Below are 20,024 nucleotides of genomic sequence, written 5' to 3'. Positions count from 1 at the left end.
AAGTTCCCCACCGGACTCCGCAGTCCGGAGAGAGAGGAAGCACTGAGGCAGCGGCTGCTTCAATTATCACTTACCTGCTCTTGGACTGGCTCTCTCACGACCGGACCGACTGCAGTGTCACTGGCGTCTGCTGCTGCTGCTCTCTGCTGCTGAAGAGTGACGGGACGGGACTCAGGAGTCAGGAGAGACGTCTCCACCAACCACACTCGCCGCTGCTCCTCCTCGCTCTCTGACGGTAGGTGACGGAAGGTGAGTGACAGACGCACGCACCGCCCCCACGCGACGTCAGCCAGGATGTCCTGTATGATTGGTCCAGGCTGGAGTCTGGACCAATCACAGCCAGGACAGGACTACAGTGGGGAGTGTCGGGGCGCATTGCTCTGCCCCCCGATGACACCCAGAAGGCCGCCAATCAGCGCCTCTGCGTGGCAGCACGTGGGATGCAAACCCCCCCCCATAGCCAGCAGTAGGTCCGGCGCCCCTAGTGAGCTTCAAATGGTAATTTTTTTCTTCTTTGCACTGATTGGGGGGGGGGCGCGGCGCCCCTGCACTCCCTATGAACCGGCCGCCACTGCCTTTGATCACCTCTGGTGCTAATCCTTTCCTTGCCAGTGTCATCAGTACAGTAACAGTGCATATTTTTAGCACTGATTACTGTAGTAATGTCACTGGTACCCCCAAAAGTGTAAAAAATGTCAGTTAGGTGTCCGATCTGTCTGTCACAATGTCGCAGTCCCGCTTTAAAATCAATGATCGCCGCCATTACTAGTAAAAATACATAAATAAAAAATACATAAATCTGTCCCCTAATCTATCCATCTTCAGACGATCCCTGAAAACCCTTCTCTTTAAAGAAGCCTACCCGGCTACTAACTAATAACGCTGTTTCACTTGCTCCATCAGCCCATCCCCCACAGCTATTGCCTTTTGTATCAATTGACCCTCCCTTTTAGATTGTAAGCTCTAACGAGCAGGGCCCTCTGATTCCTTTTGTTCCAAATTGTATTGTAACTGTAATGTCTGCCTTCATTTTGGTAAGCGCTGCGCAAACTGTTGGCGCTATACAAATCCTGTATAATAATAATAATAATAAATCTTTCCCTTCGTTTGTAGATACGATAACTGTTGCGCAAACCAATCAATATATAATATACACTTATTGGGATTTTTTGTTACCAAAAATATGTAGCAGAATACATATTGGCCTAAAATGATGAAAATTTTTTTTTTTTTTTTTTTTTTTGGGAATGTTATATAGCAGAAAGTAAAAAATAAAGTTTCTTTTCGTACATCACGGGACACAGAGCCATAATCATAACATATTGGTTATATAGGCCACCTATAGGTGAAGGACACTGGCAACCAATCAGAATTAATGACCCCCTATATAACCCCTCCCACACAAGAAGTACCTCAACTTTTTCGCCAGTGTCTACAAGGTGAAGGTCACTATGGAGAGGTGCTCCACATGTTTGTTTAAAGCATGTTTAAAGCATATTATTACTCTATGTGCTTATGATGTGCTGGTTATCTGAAAAGCTGCAGGACATTGTAGCAGATTTATGCAGAGTATGTTTAACCACTTGCCGACCGCCGCACGACTATCTACGTCGGCGGTCAGCCCCTCACAGGCAAACTAACGTAGGGCTACGTTGCTTGCTTGTGAGGGTCTAGGGAGCGAGCGCGCGCCGCCGGAGGCGCGCTCCCGCGTGGTCACGGACCCCCCCGTGCGTGTGACCAGCGGACCCGATGTCCGCCGGCCACTCGGCGATCGGCGAGGGAGAGGGAGAATGTCAGGCAGCTTGTGTAAACAAGCCACCTGTCATTCTCCTCGCTGTAAAGACACTGATCACATAGATATACTATGTAGATCCGTTGATCAGTGTCCTTACAGCTCAAGCCACAGCCAATCACAGTAGAAAGCACGCCCCTAGGGACACACACAGCCCCTCCCTCCCAAATAAAGTTAACCCCTTCACTACCAGTGTATTTTTACAGTAACAGTGCATATATATAGCACTGATTACTGTAGAAATGTCACTGGTAACCCCAAAAGTGTCAAAAATGTCAGTCAAGGGTCCGATCTGTCCGCCGCAATGTCGCAGTACCGCAAAAAAAATCGCAGATCACCGCCATTACGCGTTAAAAAAAAAAACAACAAAAATGACAAAAATCTTTCCCTTTGTTAGTAAACGCGATAACTTTTGCGCAAACCAATCAAAATACGCTTTTTGCGATTTTTTTTTTACCAAACATAGGTAGCATAAAACAAATTGGCCGAAAATGTTAAAAAATTTTGATTTTTACATTTTTTTGGGGGGGAATTTCATATAAAAAAATGTGAAAAATATTGCTATTTTTGCAAAATTGACGCTCTTTTTTTGTTTATAGCGCGTGATCAAAAAATCGCACAGGTGATCAAATACCACCAAAAGAAAGCTCTGTTTGTGGGAAAAAAAAGGACGCCAAATTCGTTTAGGTACAGCGTCGCACGACCGCGCAATTGTCCGTTAAAGTCACGCAGTGCCGAATCGCAAAATACCCCCTGGTCGGAATGGGGGTAAAATCTTCCGGGGCTTAAGTGGTTAAAACATATTATTACTCTATGTGTTTTCTCTGTGCTGATTATCTGAAAAGCTGCTAGACATTGTAGCAGGTTTTTACAGGTTATGTTTAAAAGTATGTTTAAAACATATTGTTGTTCTATGTTCTTACCCTGTGTTTTCAGCTGTGGCAAACAGGATCAGCCTAAACTGCTCTCTTTCCCCATTTATTTGGGTCAGTCCTGGCACATATGCTTTCCCATGGTAGTCACTGCCGCATTGCGTACCGCGTGTCTATGACGTTCACGCAGTAGCGTGCGCGGGAAAAACACGCATTTAAATATAGTCTTTTGCCACGTGATAGGTGTGGTCTAAACGCGGTTTGGCCCGGGTGCGAATGCCACGCATGCATAAAAGGGCGCGTTCTGCAAAGAACGGTCTCCAACACACTAGCCTCTGCAGGCTGAAAGGGCACACAGAGCAGCAGCAGCTGGGTTGCGTGAGTCACTGTGGGTGTATGTTACTGCCACTAATAGGTCCTGTATCTTTGGTAATTCGGCATTAGCCAGCCTAGAGGGTGGGATTGCTGACATGATTGCAGCACCTCATGGAGCAAAGAAGCAGGTTAGATCCCCCTCTCCTGAGCCGCTCCCTGAATCAGTTCAGGATTGGGCAAAAAATGTGGAGGATGTAGCTGAAGATGACCCTAAAGATCAGTGTTTCTCAGCCTTTTTTCAGTCAAGGCACCTTTTAAAATAATGGACAGTCTCAAGGCACCCTTTAACTACTTTGCCGCTGCTCACTAGAGCTCTACTGCAGCAAAGTGGCTCGATAACGTCTGGCGACGTAGACCTACGTCACCAGACATTCCCCTCTCTCGGCGGCGCGTGCACGCGCGCCGCCAGAGGCTTGCTCCCGCTGTATTCAGTCACAGCAGGAGTCGGGCCAGGGGAGGAGCAGCGGCGATTGCCGCTGCTCTTCCCCGATCGTCGAGGATCGAGTGTGGAGATCCGCCCGCTTGAGTAAACAAAGCGGGCGGATCTCCTAAGTGACAGGCAGGGTCAGATTGCAGGGTTCAGCATAGCTGAACCTGCGATCTGTCCTTGTGTCACATAGTACCCTCCTACCACACAAGTCAGTAAGCACCAGGCATACATTAACCCCTTGATCACTAATAAAAATTAACCCCATTCCCTGCCAGTGTCATTTTTACAGTAACAGTGCATATTTATAGCACTGATTACTGTAGTAATGTCACTGGTACCCCCAAAAGTGTCAAAAATGTCAGTCAAGGGTCTGATCTGTCCGCCGCAATGTCGCAGTCCCGCAAAACAAAAACGCAGATCGCTGCCATTACTCGTTAAAAAAAAAAAAAAAACAACAAAAACGACAGAAATCTTTCCCTTAGTAAACGCAATAACTTTTGCGCAAACCAATCAAAATACGCTTATTGCGATTTTTTTTTTTACCAAAAATATGTAGCAGAAAACAAATGATAAAAAATTTTGATTTTTACATTTTTTTGGGGGGGAATTTCATATAAAAAAATGTGAAAAATATTGTTATTTTTTTCAAAATTGTCGCTCTTTTTTTGTTTATAGCGCAAAAAGTAAAAATCGCACAGATGATCAAATACCACCAAAAGAAGCTCTGTTTGTGGGTAAAAAAGGACGTAAATTTCGTTTGGGTACGACGTTGTATGACCGCGCAATTGTCAGTTAAAGTCACACAGTGCCGAATCGCAAAAAGTGGCCCAGACGTAAGACAGCAAAATCCTCCGGTGGTAAAGTGGTTAAAATTATGGACAGTCTAGAGGCACCCCAATCTAAAATGTAAAAAACTATTCTAATAGGTTTACATAATGCAGTACCGACACACGTAGGATACCCAACATTAGAGGTGATTTATTCTTCCAAAGCAAATACACTTTTGCACACTACTACCGATTAGTATTCAAGTGTTTTTCATTTCCCTCAGTTTCTCTCCACCACTTAGCTAATGTGCGCCCAGTGCTGACAGCGAGGGGCATGGGAGAGTCAAACATGGATGCTGTGTAGGCTATCAACACCCTTCTTATCATCACTGAAGACATCACTGGTTGTTAGGATTCCGGTGGATGGAAGGTTGAAATGGTGCACAATACAAATCTTTGGCTTTGTGTAACTAAAATAAAGGCTTGATCCACCTGCTGGCTTGTATACATTTTTGGGCAATTTTTAGGCATTTTGCCAGGGCACCCCAGAAAAAAACCTCAAGGCACCCCAGGGTGCCTGGGCACCCCGGTTGAAAAAGGCTGCTATAGATGGTCAAGCTGAAATTTCCACTTCTGGGGAGTCCGAGTCATAGGAATCTCTATCAGCCTCTCAATCCCAAAGATTGTTTATCCAGTCTCTTGCTGAGATGGCCCAGGCTGAGTTTAAACTCCCACCCGTGGAGTCAACTGAGAGCTCCTTTTCCTCCCTCAGCTCACTGCGCCCTCCTCAGAGTCCTCAGCCTTTTCCCATGCATACACTCTTGGAAAAAGAAGTGTATAATGACTGGGATTATCCAGATAGGATATTTGTTCCTCCTAAAAGGTTTTCATTGTTATATCCTATGGAGGATACGTTTTCTAAGAAATGGAATATTCCCTCTGTGGATGCAGCCATTTCTTCGGTTAACCAGAGTTTAACCTGTCCTGTGGATAATGCCCAGGTTTTTAACTACCTCAATACTGGGCACTTAAACCCCCTTTCCTTCCCAGACCAATTTTCAGCTTTTAGCGCTGTTGCATTTTGAATGACAATTGCGCGGTCATGCAACACTGTACCTAAACCAAATTTGTGTCATTATTTCCCCACAAATAGAGCTTTCTTTTGGTGGTATTTGATCACCGCAAGGTTTTTTCTTTTTTGGTGCACAAATAAAAAAAGACCGAAAAGTTTGAAAGAAAAAATTTTTATTTTGTTTTATGTTATAAAATTTTGTAAATAGATACGTTTTTTCCTGCACTGATGAGGCCACACTGACAGGCACTGATGAGGGGGCACTGATGGGGTGGCACTGATATGCAGCACTGATGGGCACTGATAGGTAGCACTGATATGCAGCACTGATGGGCACTGATATGTGGCACTGATAGTTAGCACTGATATGCAGCATTGGTGGGCACTGATAGGCAGCGCTGATGGGCACTGATAAGCAGCACTGATCTGCGGCACTGATAGGCGGCACTGATCGGCACTGATAGGCGGCACTGATGGGCACTGATAGTCAGCACTGGTGGTCAATAATGGGCACTGGTGGGCAGCACTGATAGATGGCATTGGTGGGCTGCACTGATAGGGAGGGCACCACTGGCAGGCTCTCTGAGCCCTGATTGCCATCCCTGGTGGCCATGGTGGGCATCCCTGGTGGTCATGGGTGGGCATCCCAGGTGGCTCTAGTGGCACCCCCCCCCCCCCCCCCCCAGGGCTGCACTGGTAATCAATGTTCTGATTCCCAGCACAGACCCCCCCTGTGATCAGTGAGTAATTAGAAAAACTCACTGATCCCCTGGCTGCAGCACAGATCATCTTCTTCTCCTCACTGACAGGATCTGTGTGAGGAGAAGAAGAGATCAAAGCCGTTACATTTACATTACATGACGGCTGTGATTGGACACAGCTGTTATGTGATCAGGAGGGCCAATCACAGGGCCCTCCTGACAAAACTTGTTGCTCTGTGTCCGAGGGACACAGGCACATCGAGATCGCACCACTACGCGTGCCCGCGGCGACGCGATCTCGCTCCTTCTGCAGGACGTTCGGGAACGTCCGATCACAAGGACGAGACTCCCACCCGGCCGTATATGTACAGTGGCCGGGGGGGAGGTGGTTAAAGATCCAGTGGTTAAAAAGCTGGAATCTTTATTTAAAGCCTCCTTTGCGGTTGCAGGTTCTGCAGTACAACCAGCAAAAGCAGCCATAGCAGTGTGTCAGTCTTTAAAAGACCGCATGAAGTGAGTGTCCAAGACAGTTTCTTCTCAAGGAGAGTCTGTGGAAGATCTGTCAGATCTACCTCGCACTTTATGTTTCACAGTAGATACTCTTACGGACTTCATAAGGCAAATGTCACGGTTTGCGCAGATGACAGTGCACATGCGCAGAATCCTATGGGCAAAGAGCTGGTCTGCGGAATTACCATGTAAAAAATGACTGGCTAGTTTCCCCTTTAAGGGAGAACGCCTTTTTGGTGATGATCTGGATAAGTATATCCAAAAGATCTCAAGAGTACGCTGCTACCTGCAAAAAAGAAGAGCAGGCGTCCTTCCTTTAAGATCCCCAGCACACATAATACCAGTGCTTCCAGTTCCAGGCAGAGGCGACGGCCTCAGCCGCCTGCATCCAGACCCAAGCCCTCAGGGCAAGGTCAGAACAAGCCCTGGGCCCAGAGACCAGTTAAGTCTTCCTCTAAGCCCTCTAAGTGAAGGGGCTCCCCCACTCACCTGGGTGGGGGGGAAGGCTCCTGCGGTTTTCGGGGACATGGGAGGAGTTGATTCAAAACAACTGGGTTATCTCCACCATTTCACAGGGATACAAACTGGAATTCCGGGTGTTCCCGCATTCTCAGTTTGTAAGGTCAAGCATACCAACAGATCCCCTAAAAGAAAGCGCTCTCTTTCAGGCATTGGACCAGCTGAGAGCTCAGAGGGTGATAACAGAGGTTCCAGAGAATGAAAGGTTTCAGGGGTTTTACTCAAGCCTATTTAGGGTCCCCAAACCAAATGGGGATGTGAGACTTATTTTTAATCTCAAGGCGCTGAATCAGTTTCTGAACGTTCATTCATTCCGCATGGAATCAATTCGTTCAGCCATAACCTCCCTGCAGGGAGAGGAATTCTTAGCATCCAGTGTCAGCTCTAAGCCAAAACATCCTTCAGACTGTAGATTTTTTTTAAACGTCTGAGTTGTATACCGAACTTAGCAAAGTCAGCATTACAGCCAGTCCAGCTTCTGGAATACCTGGGGCTCCTTGTCGACATGGTGCAGGCAAACATATTCTTGCCAGCAAGAAGGGTCTCAGACCTGAAGAATCAGGTTCGGTCTATAGTGAGACTGAGATATCCATCTATACGTCGTTGCATGACGTTACTGGGGAAGATGATGTCAACATTCCAGGCAATTCCCTATGCTCAATTCCATGCCAGACCCTTGCAGAACAACATTCTGTCTGCGTGGAACGGAAAAACTCAGTCTTTGGACTGGTTCATATCTCTGCTACCAAGAGTACGACAGAGTCTAAATTGGTGGTTGTTGACCAGAAATCTGGAGAAGGGGAAATCCTTTCTTCCAGTTACCTGGAAGGTGGTGACTACTAGGGATGATCGAACGGTTCGGGTCCACCATCGAATCGACCCGAACATTGGGTGTTCGAGGTTCGGCCGAATTTAGAACTTTTTGCCCAAAAAGTTCGGAATTCGGCAACCAGAACCGCCCAAAATGCAATGCTTCAGGAAATGGGCTTTAAAAGCCCGTGATTGGACCAGAACCATTAGCAAAAGCCAATTGAGGGGGCAGGAGAATGCTAGGAATGTGATTGGAGTGACTAGGGGGTCCCTAGACCAATCATTAATGAATACGCCCCCCAGTATATAAGATCGCCCCCGCCATATTCCTAGCATTGTTATACTGGACATGGTAGAGAATGGAAGCAGTTCTGTTAATTTTACTTTAAAAGTGTCATTTAGCTATTTTTAGTGTGAGGAAAGGGATATCTAGTGTAGTTAGAGTGCTCCTTTACACTTAAGTTAGCTTCAAAAATTTAGTTTCTGTAGGTAAAGTGTTAAGTGTAAGGGGACCGTAGTGTAGTGTAGGGTTAACTGGCAGTGACTGCTATGGCAGGGTGACAAAACCCTTCCATAGCAGGGTGACCGCTATAGAGAAATTATCATTTCTCTGAATAGCTTCGTAACTGGAATATGGCTTCTCACCAGCCAAGCATTTTTTATGCTGCAGGGGCTGCCACTGCCAGTGCTTTTTTGAGGACATGTTTGATGTCAGACATGACATCTGAACATGTGTATAGGGGGTATATATAGACATATATGTCTGTATATATACCCCTAGACATATATAGGTGTGATAGTAGCATAAATAAATGCTTGCGCTAATGAAATCATTTACAGGAATATATTTCTGCTACTATCACACCTATATATGTCTAGGGGTATATATTCAGACATATATGTCTATATATACCCCCTATACACATGTTCAGATGTTTTGCCTGCCTCAAAAGAACCCAAAAAATGCCAAAAAAACGCTAGTGTAAAAAAAAAATGCCCAGGTGTGTTTTTGCTGGCATTTTTTGGGGGGTTTTGGAGGCAGGCAAAACATCTGAACTTGTGCACAGTACCACTATACACATGTTCAGATGTTTTTCCTGACTGCAAAGAACCCCCAAAAATGCCTGCTATTAAACCGGGAGAGAAGCTAACTACCTGTGTTTAAAGTGTTCTAATATAAACAATCTTTTTTTTTTTTTCTGGTTCTGGACATGCTACAGAGGTGAAACTTCACAGGTACACCTTTTAGACCCCCTCAGACACAAAATCACACAAAAAAAAGTTCTTAAAAATTGTCATTTTTGATAAAAAAGCCAATTATTGAAAAAAAAAAGAGATTTTTTGATTTTTACTTTGGATTTCGTATCTGGGGGGTCTAAAAGGTGTACATGTGAAGTTTCAGCTCTGTAGCATGTCCAGAACCAGAAAAAAAAAGATTGTTTGTATTAGAACACTTTCTTTCAGGACAGGTAGTTAGCTTCTCTCCCGGTTTAATAGAAGGCATTTTTTGGGGTTCTTTGCAGTCAGGAAAAACATCGGAACTTGTGTATAGTGGTACTGTGCACAAGTTCTGATGTTTTGCCTGTCTCCAAAAACCCCCAAAAAATGGCAGCAAAAACACACCTGGGCATTTTTTTTTGGACGCTAGCGTTTTTTTGGCATTTTTTTTGGGTTCTTTGCAGTCAGGAAAAACATCTGAACTTGTGTATTGTGGTACTGTGCACAAGTTCAGATGTTTTGCCTGCCTCCAAAAACCCCCAAAAAATGCCAGCAAAAACACACCTGGGCATTTTTTTTTTGACGCTAGCGTTTTTTTTGGCATTTTTTTTTGGGTTCTTTTGAGGCAGGCAAAACATCTGAACTTGTCTATAGTGGTGTATATACACACATACATATATTTATATACACACCTAGACATATATAGGTGTGATAGTAGCAGAAATAAATGCTTGCGCTAATGAAATCATTTACACTAATATATTTCTGCTACTATCACACCTATATATGTCTAGGTGTGTATAAACATATAAGTATGTGTGTATATATACCACTATAGACAAGTTCAGATGTTTTGCCTGACTCAAAAGAACCCAAAAAAATGCCAAAAAAAACGCTAGCGTCCAAAAAAAAAATGCCCAGGTGTGTTTTTGCTGCCATTTTTTTGGGGTTTTTGGGGACAGGCAAAACATCTAAACTTGTGCACAGTACCACAATACACAAGTTCAGATGTTTTTCCTGACTGCAAAGAACCCAAAAAAATGCCAAAAAAAACGCTAGCATCCAAAAAAAATGCCCAGGTGTGTTTTTGCTGGCATTTTTTGGGGGTTTTTGGAGGCAGGCAAAACATCAGAACTTGTGCACAGTACCACTATACACAAGTTCAGATGTTTTTCCTGACTGCAAAGAACCCCAAAAAATGCCTGCTATTAAACCGGGAGAGAAGCTAACTACCTGTCCTGAAAGAAAGTGTTCTAATACAAACAATCTTTTTTTTTCTGGTTCTGGACATGCTACAGAGCTGAAACTTCACATGTACACTTTTTAGACCCCCCAGATCTGAAATCCAAAAAATCTCTTTTTTTTTTTTTCAATAATTGGCTTTTTTATCAAAAATGACAATTTTTAAGAACTTTTTTTGTGTGATTTTGTGTCTGGGGGGTCTAAAAAGTGTACCGTGAAGTTTCAGCTCTGTAGCATGTCCAGAACCAGAAAAAAAGATCATATAGGTGTTAAAGTTAAAGGAGGGTCCCGACCCACATCCCTGTTCTACTGAAAAGTTTTCTTTTTTTTCATGGTTCTGGACATGCTACAGAGCTGAAACTTCACATTCACACCTTTTAGACCCCCCCCCCCCCCCAGATACTAAATCCAAAGTCAAAATAAAAAAATCTCTTTTTTTTTTTTTTTTTTTTTTCAATAATTGGCTTTTTTTATCAAAAATGACAATTTTTAAGAACTTTTTTTGTGTGATTAATAGTTAATGGGGCATGACCCAGAACCCTGGGCATTTTTTAGGGGCGTTTATTGGGTTTTAGGGCTTAAAAATGGTGTTTTTTTATTACCGAAGTTCGGGTCCCATTGATTTCAATGGGGTTCTGAAATCCGGGCCGAACTTTCGGGAAGTTCGGATGTTCTGGCCAAACCGAACTTTTCAAAAGTTCGATCATCCTTAGTGACTACGGATGCCAGTCTCTCCGGCTGAGAAGCAGTCCCAGAAGAAACCTCTATCCAGGGGAATTGGTCTTGGTTAGAGAGTCATCTCCCCCTCAACATTTTGGAAATTTGTGCAGTCAGTCGGGCGCTGAAGTTCTGGAGGCCCAGACTTCGGGGTCACCCTGTCAGGGTACAATCCAACAATGCCACGGCCGTGGCTTATGTCAACCATCAAGGTGGCACAAGGAGTCTTTCAGCCCAGAAAGAGGTGGATATCATCCTGTCCTGGGCAGAGAAGTTTGTGCCATGCCTGACAGCAGTATTCATTCCAAGAATAGAGAACTGGAAGGCAGATTACTTGAGCCGTCAACAGATGTCTCCGGGGGAATGGTCCTTACATCCCGAGATTTTTCAATTGATTTGCCTACGCTGGGGGGTCCCAGACGTAGATCTGTTGGCATCCAGGTTCAACAACAAATTGGAGAGATTTGTGTCCAGGACCAGGGATCTACTCGCAGTTGGATTGGACATTTTAGTGACTCCTTGGGAGGAGTATTCCCTGATTTATGCCTTTCCTCCGGTACAGCTGATATTGCTTCTGTTGCCCAGTAATTCTGATAGCCCCGGCTTGGCCGAGGAGAATTTGGTATGCACAATTCCAGAAGTTGGCAGTGACGAGGCCCTGGGTCCTTCCACTGCGTCCGGACTTGCTCTCTCAAGGCCCGATATTCCACCCTGCTATACAGTCTCTAAATTTGATGGCTTGGCTATTGAAGCCTTAATCATGGAAGAGCAGGGTGTGTCTGGCCCAGCAGTTCATACACTGATAAACGTTAGGAAACCGGTTTCTAGAAACATTTATTAAAGGGTCTGGAAATCCTACATTGCCTGGTGTGAAGCCAGGAAAAGGCATCCCGGCACATACAGTATATCATTGGGAGAATTCTATCCTTCCTGGAAGCAGGGGTAGATATGAAATCAGCCCTGAGCACAATTAAAGGGTAGATTTCAACTTTATCTGTCTTTTTCCAGGAACAGATCACTTCCCATTCGTTGGTACAAACCTTCGTCTGGGGAATATTACGTTTGCTTCCTCCAGTGGAGCCACCATTGTGTCCTTGGGACTTAAATTTGGTGTTGGCAGTTTTTCAAAAACAGCCTTTTGAACCTCTGGGGCAGGTTCCCCTGGTTCTTTTAAACCAAGAAACTGGTCTTTGTGATTGCGATAACTTCGGCTAGAAGGATATAGGAACTAGCAGCTCTTTCTTATAAAGAGCCATTCTTGATATTTTATCAAGATAGGGTGATTTTACGTCCTCGTCCAGATTTTTGGGGAGGTAGTGTCCGCCTTTAAATTTGAATCAGGACATTATACTACCTTCGTTTTTTCCAGATCCTCACTCAAAGGAGGAAAAGTTATTGCATTCCCTTGATGTAATGCGTGCACTTAAATTTTATTTACAGGAAATTGCTTGTTCGTGCTGCCAGAAGGGCTGAGGAAGGGGTTGGCAGCATGTAAATCTATGATTTCCTGTTGCATTCGCCAGGTTATTACCCAGGCTTATGGTTTAGTAGGAAAGGTTCCGCCTTTTCCTATAAAGGCACATTCTACCAGAGGAGTAGGTGCCTCTTGGGCAAATCGCCATCAAGCCTCTATGGCTCAGATTTGCAAGGCCGTGACTTGGTCGTCGGTGCATACGGTGCATACGTTCACTCTTAGTATTGCACCACATGCTGGGTCCTTATTGTATAGCGTATATATATTTGTAGGAGATGCTTGTCTATTCTTTCCATGTTATAGTGTCATATTATGGGTGGATTGGAGGGTTTGCCCTATTTAATTGAGACTCACTTCTATCATTTGTTTAATTTTATATTTTTATATTATTATTATTTATATCTTTATATATATATATATATTTTTACATACTTTTACACATTTTTTAACCTTTGTCAGGTTTATTAGTATGATCTTCTTTATTGTCATCTATTACATTTCTTTCCCTTTTGGTTGTACAGCCATTTAAATTGAATTTAAATGAATTCACATTTTACTGTTTACCATCATTGATTTTTACTGTTCAGTCTGGAACAGGACTATAAATGTTCTTCCTGTGGAGGGGCGGGCCACCCTGACGAAGTAGGTTGATCCTCGGAAACGACGTTGTGGCCCGCCCTCTCTACTGTTTGCTTTTTGTCCCTCGCCGGCATCCGTGGAGGGACACTGCGCCGCATCCCTGATGCCTCGTGGGAGGTGCGGATGGACACTGCCTCCTGTGTCACACTGTTCTCTGCTTCTGGTCCTCAGCAGCAGTCGGTGCTGGCCCCCCGGGTCCCGCGTCACCCTCCAGTCCACCAACTTCTGGGGATTCTATACCTTTGACATTGCCTGCCATCTCATTGATCTCTGCCTGCTTTTATGTAAGTGTTCAGCAATAAACATTGATTTTATCATTTCCTGTTATGACCTGGCTCCCTTGTTTATTTTTGCATACATGTCTGGAGGGATCCCCAACCTCACATAGGAGCTGCTGTTCGCCCACCTCATTTGTCCTGTGGACATTATCTTCCATTATCTCCACCAGAGACTCTATACAGTATCTCATCTTGCCCTGGACGATTTCTCATCTTGGCACCACATCCATGTACAGGTTCAGGATTTGAGATAATTATATATGTTTTTAATTGCCATTCATCTATTTGTACTGTTACACTTATGGTACCATTGCATTCACGTTATATGCCTCAGTGAGCGCCGACCCACCGACCCTGGCTGGTGTAGTTGTGTTTGTATTCATGCGTGTAAATGCAGGCGTCCCAATACTTCTGACAATATAGTGTATATGTTTTTCTTATTATTCTCTTATTATTATCTGTCCAGTCTTCTGGGGGTTTGGACAAAATCCTAAAATCTAGGACATGTCCTGCTGCCGGCAGTGTTGGTTGGAACTATCTCCTGCTTGAGAGAGTCTGCATAGTTCTGGCTGTGGTATCACGTATTTCTCTCAACTGAACACCAATACCTAGGAGGTGTTTTGGGGGGGGGGGGGTGCTGGGGAGAGAAGAAATCCTTAGTCAGGGTGATTTTTAATATTACTGACAACCAGGGCTTGGAGAGGTAGATTCTCATTGCCACTGACTACCAGTGCTGGGGAGGGAGTATCTTATGGCCATTTATTACCATTAGTCAGCTACATTGTACGTTACATATTTCTGGCCCCAACATTGTATGTGCCATGTTCTACATATTCTGACCAGTGGCGGCTGGCCGGTAGGGGGCACAGGGGCGCTGCCCCCCCCCCCCCCGAAAAAAAAGAAGAAAAAAAAAGATTTAAAAAAGAAATGTCAATTTTTAGCCCACTAGGGGCGCCGGACCTAGTGGAGGGTATGGGGGGGGGTGGGGTTTTGCCTCCCACGTGAGGCAGACAGAGGCGCCGATTGGCGGCCTTCTGGGGGTCATCGGGGCGCAGAGCAATGCGCCCCGACACTCCCCACTTTACTGGACTCCTGGCTGTGATTGGTCCAGACTCCAGCCTGGACCTATCACAGGAGGACATCCCGGGACGGTCCTGTGGTGACGTGACGCATGGGGGCGATGCACCGCCCCGGCGTCACGTCCTTCCGCCCGCCGGCGCAGACTGAGAGGAGAGAGCCGAATGTGGAGTGGACGGACGGACTCGTTATACCGCTGCCACGTATCAGCAAGCATTCAGTTCGCAGTCGTCATTCATTCAGCAGGAAGCTGCTTGTGAGACCGCTGGTGACTTGACCTGGAGTGACCGGAGTGTGTCGGACCGTCGGAGCCTCGGAGGACTAATTTCTGGACTGGAGCCTCTTCCTAACAGCCAGGTAAGCAAAGCAATCAATCCCCTGCCCTGAGCTTGAGCAAAACCTAACCAACAGACCAGTCATGATTGAGACCACCAGTTTACTAAAAAGACTACCCAAAACTGAGGGAAAGGCTTCTTATGGAGCCAAATACACTTACTTTGCTAAGAGCTCCGGATTTGGGTGCCAGATGGAAATTGCTGTCTAGGAAGCCAGTAAAATACTGTGCCCCATAAAGGGTAATGGAGCTCCTTTTTAAGTGTAAAAAAAACTGACAGCACACCAAATGCACATTGACATGCCTGTACCATCACCTGTGACATGCCTATACCATCACTTGTGCCATGCCCTTACCATGACCTGTGACATGCCCTTACCATCACCTGTGACATGCCTGTACCATCACCTGTGACATGCCTATACCATCACCTGTGACATGCCTATACCATCACCTGTGCCATGACCTTACCATGACCTGTGCCATGCCCTTACCATGACCTGTGACATGCCTATGCCATCACCTGTGACATGCCTATACCATCACCTGTGACATGCTTATACCATCACCTGTGACATGTCCTTACCATGACCTGTGTCATGCCCTTACCATGACCTGTGCCATGCCCTTACCATGACCTGTGCCATGCCCTTACCATGACCTGTGACATGCCTATACCATCACCTGTGCCATGCCCTTACCATGACCTGTGGCATGCCCTTACCATGACCTGTGACATGCCTATACCATCACCTGTGACATGCCTATACCATCACCTGTGCCATGCCCTTACCATGACCTGTGCCATGCCCTTACCATGACCTGTGCCATGCCCTTACTATGACCTGTGACATGCCTATACCATGACCTGTGACATGCCCTTACCATGACCTGTGGCATGCCTTTACCATGACCTGTGTCATGCCTGTACCATCACCTGTGCCATGCCTGTACCATCACCTGTGCCGTGCCTATACCATCATCTGTGCCATGCCTGTACCATGACCTCAAAGTCACGCAATTTTTTACCGTGTTTTTTGCCGCGAAGCAATACCTATTACATTTTTCTTTTTGCGCCCCCCCCCCCAAAAAATTTTGAGCACCAGCCGCCACTGATTCTGACCTCTGTACTATGTGAGCTGTGTTGTATATTACATATTTCTGTTTGTTATGTCAGGAGTTGCTGTTTGCTCTTAGAGATGAGCTCAGTGTTGGTCGGTTCTCGGCATCGATATACAGTATATCTAAAAAATAAATATGTTTGCATGCAGGATCAAACATTAAAAATGTTATATTTTAAAATCAATCTTTTCGTTCTTTTTAAGCCTCAAAATTGCAAATACGTCAGGATTATCTGCAACCACAGAGACATGGTCAACTTCTCAACCAATTACAGTATTGTAACTCAAGAATCCATTCCATACAATCAGCCAGAAATGACACCGTTTATCCTCTTAAACCTAATTGTGCTAGCTTTCACAGTTTTCTACCCCTGCTTGGCCATGATACTCCATGTCTACCTCACCTCACCACAGCTACAAGAAACGGCCCGTTATGTGCTTTTTGTTCACATGCTTGTCAACGATATGTTCTTTCTACTAATTTCTTTTGTTCTTTTGTCTCTGCCGTTTACCTTTTGCAAATGCCAGCACCATTGTGCTATGCCCTCATGACCTTTCCAACTTCCTCCTTTTATGTCACTCCTTACAACCTTGCCATTATGTCAGTGGAGCGTTATATAGCAATCTGTTACCCGTTAAGACATGGGGAAACTTGCAGCGTCCGCTGGTGTAATTATATGATTGTTCTAATGTGGGCTTTGGGGTTAGTCCCCATTGGCGTTGACTTCATTGCATTGAATTTCTCTGTTGACAGAGACTTTTACACTATCTATATTGTATGTACCTGGCTAATTTTTTCAAAAAACCAAGTACAAGGCATCTTAAGATTTTTGATCCCCATCCTCAGCTTCTCCACAGTGGCACTAATAATCATATTCACCTATATCAAGGTCATGCTGGCTGCTCAACAAATACGTTCCGGCAAGTCTTCTGCCTTTAAGGCTGGGAAAACAGTCCTGCTCCACGCATTTCAGCTTTTCTTGTGCATGATGTCCTTCTCTTCCTTTTTCACAGACAAGTACCTGGAAAAAGACTACGTCTTTGTTCCATCAGTCAACTTCTTCTTCGTTATGTGTCTTCCAAGGTTCATCAGTCCTCTCATTTATGGGATAAGAGATAATTTTTTCCGTAAATATACACAAAATATTTGCTCCCATTCTTGTTTGAAGGGACTTTTTTTAAAGCGATTAAAGCAGAACACAAGCCAGAAATAAAATGCTCCTAATTCAGCTATAGATTCAATAAAAAATAAAAACCATAGAGTATCAGTGGACAATATGACTGTGTGTATTTGGCTGTTTCCCTGGAGTTGAGTTTAAAAGCCAGCTATACATAGGACCCGCATATGAGGGAAAGTGTTACTATTCTTAATTTCTGTTTAATGTTATAGAAAAATGTTGTACCACGTTTACCACTGACCACAGCAGGAACATTTTGTCAAAATAAACCTAAACAACTAGACCTCAAATCAGGACATAATTCTTGCACCAACAGATACCTGCATGTGTATTCCTTTTTTTAGAATGCACCTGGATCTGGCATGTTTGCTTCCTGCCCTTCCACTTCTTACTTTCTTTCATAAAAGCCACCAAGCTTCTGTAACCAACAAAAAGGATTACATTGCTTGCAGGTAGATCAGAACGCCTGTAGGTGGGGGTGCAGCATGGTGCTGCAGCAATAATTCACACATTCAGGTGCAATGAAAAACCTGTATTAAAATAATACAGCAACAGTTCCCAACAGACTCAGTGGGAAGGCTGCCCGACCAGGTGCACTCATGGTTTCCAGTAATGAAAAGAGAGCAGGTATCAGCCATACTGACAGCGTCTGTTAAAAAAACATAATGCGGCCTGGTCATTCCCATGCCCAAGCGAGATGATGCCCAGAGGAATTTGTCCCTACACTTTCCATCCTCGTAGGGAACATTCCCTAATACTAGTGCTGTTCCTAACAGGCGGGGTACCTTTCTCTACCACCTCAAAAATGCACATTAAACCAGGGAGCCAGGGCCTTAAAAAGGCTCTGCCCGACCCAAGATGGCTGCAGGAGTCACATGGGGTGGTGTTCTGCTGAAAACTCCAACTTGCCGAGAACTCCATCTACGTTACTTCCAGTGACTCTACACCAGGAATAATTGGAGATTTTGACCACTTGGTGTTTTCACAGAACACCGGCAGCCTTTACACTCTGGTACACGCTATAATGAGTGGACATTGTTAGTCTGCCGGCTAGCGGGCGGACTAACAATTTCCACTCATTATAGCATGTGCAGGAGTGTTTATGCTGCTGCCTGTTCTGTGAAAACACCAAGTTGTCAAAATCTGCAATTATTCATGATTTATAGTCACCGGGAGTGATGTGATTGGAGTTCTCAGCAAGTTGGAGTTTTCGGCAGAACAGTAGCAACACCTAACTGGCTAGTTTCCCCAGTGACCCAGGAAACCTTAGAGTAACCATGTTTCTCTCAATTTCCTCTCCAGCTGCAAGGCCACTGTGGTTGAGTGCAGCCTGCAATGGGGAAAGTAGACTGCACTTGCCCACACGCCTACATTAGAACTCCTGCTCAGTACTAGGGATGAGCTTCCTGTTCAAGTTGAATGTTAGTTCGACTCAAACATTGGCTGTTTGCCCGTTCATCGAATGGCGATCAAATTGGCTTCTTCGCAGGAAATTCGAGCGCCCACATCCATAATGCACTGCGTGCTTGCAGTGCATTATGCCATTGGCAAAAGCATGCACCCTGACCTCCATGCTTTGGCCAATCAAATCATCTCTGCCATGGTTGGACAAAGGCAGGCTGCCTTTAGCCAATCATGGTTCAGGGGCTAAGTACACTCCCCACACTATAAATAAGGCTGCTCACACAGCAGCCACGTGTAGAGTGTGAGGGCGAGCAGGGCCGTTGCTAGACTATTTTACGCCCTAGGCAAGACCAGCTACTTGCGCCCCTCCCCCGCCCCTAAAAAAATAAAATAAAAAGGGAAGGGGTTAAAAACTCCCCTATGTCATACCTAGTGACCCTGATATGATGGCTCCTCTATGTTATGCTGTAATACACAGTGACCCCCTTATTCCTCCATGTCACACCACGGGACCCTAATGTCCCTCTATGCCACACCAAGGGACCCCGATTATCCTCAATGTCACACCAGGGGCACCTGATGTTCCTCCATGTCATACCTAGAGACCCTGATGTTTTTCCATGTCACACCTGGTGACCCTGATTCCCTTTCACACCAGGGAACCTCCATGTCACACCCAGGGACCCTGATCCCCTGTTTTGGGGACACTCACTGGGCGGTATGAAGAGAGTGGCCCGCACTCTGCCCACCTTCACCGTGATCCTGCTGATTCCTTCTCCTAGGATGCTCCTCTTCTGGACCACAGTGCTCACCACAGCTCCAACCGACTCCTGGTGAAGGGAGAAGCAGCAGTCAGAGAACTCCGCACGTCCCTAATCCCCAACCTCCTCAGACCATTCCGGTGCCTAGTCGTTTCTGCTCCAGTAAAGGTGCCACCCTCCAGTGTCAAGCTTGGGGTCAGGTTCAGCTCTCCTCCGCTCCCTGCTTAATATCGACCCAGGGAAATGAACGGCTGCCCACCAGCTCAGTGCAGAGAGTCACTTCCTGCCCGGGGTTTACACCACTCAGCTCCAGCCAAAGAGGATCATCATGCAGGCAGCACTCCTGTGGGCTCCCTTCCTGCCTCTTGGCCCCCCCAACAGTGGTGGAAAGCCAGGGCCTGGTAGTTCAGCCACTGCCCCAGACACCTGGCATCTTCCTCTGTCCATTCTTCCTCCCCCACTGCCGCCCCCTCCCCTCAGCTCACAAGGATCATTCATGATGGACAGAGAGTGCCGACTCATGGCTGCGCCCCTAGGTTGCAATGCGCCCTAGGCGGCTGCCTAGTTTGCCTAGTGGAAGCACCGGCCCTGAGGGCAAGATAGGAAGTGGTTGAGGCAGGGAGAGGAACATGATTTGTAGTTTATCAGACAGTCAGTTTATCAGACAGTGTAGTGTAGTCAGCAGTGTAGTTTAGTTAAGACATTGCTAGCAGTCAGTTAGGCAGGGAGAGAG

General features: G+C 45.6%; 1 pseudogene across 1 annotated transcript; it reads left to right on the top strand.

The window, feature by feature from the left end:
* The first annotated feature begins 16,197 nt into the window (after positions 1-16,197).
* Positions 16,198-17,162, top strand: LOC309548271 (odorant receptor 131-2-like; annotated as a pseudogene). Its single transcript has one exon. The product of its transcript is annotated as an odorant receptor 131-2-like (transcript).
* Positions 17,163-20,024: the final 2,862 nt, after the last annotated feature.

The sequence above is a fragment of the Pelophylax lessonae genome (assembly GCF_965119305.1).
Source record: "Pelophylax lessonae genome assembly, chromosome: 2".
Classification (NCBI taxonomy): domain Eukaryota; kingdom Metazoa; phylum Chordata; class Amphibia; order Anura; family Ranidae; genus Pelophylax; species Pelophylax lessonae.
This window is presented reverse-complemented; position numbering and strand designations above follow the sequence as displayed.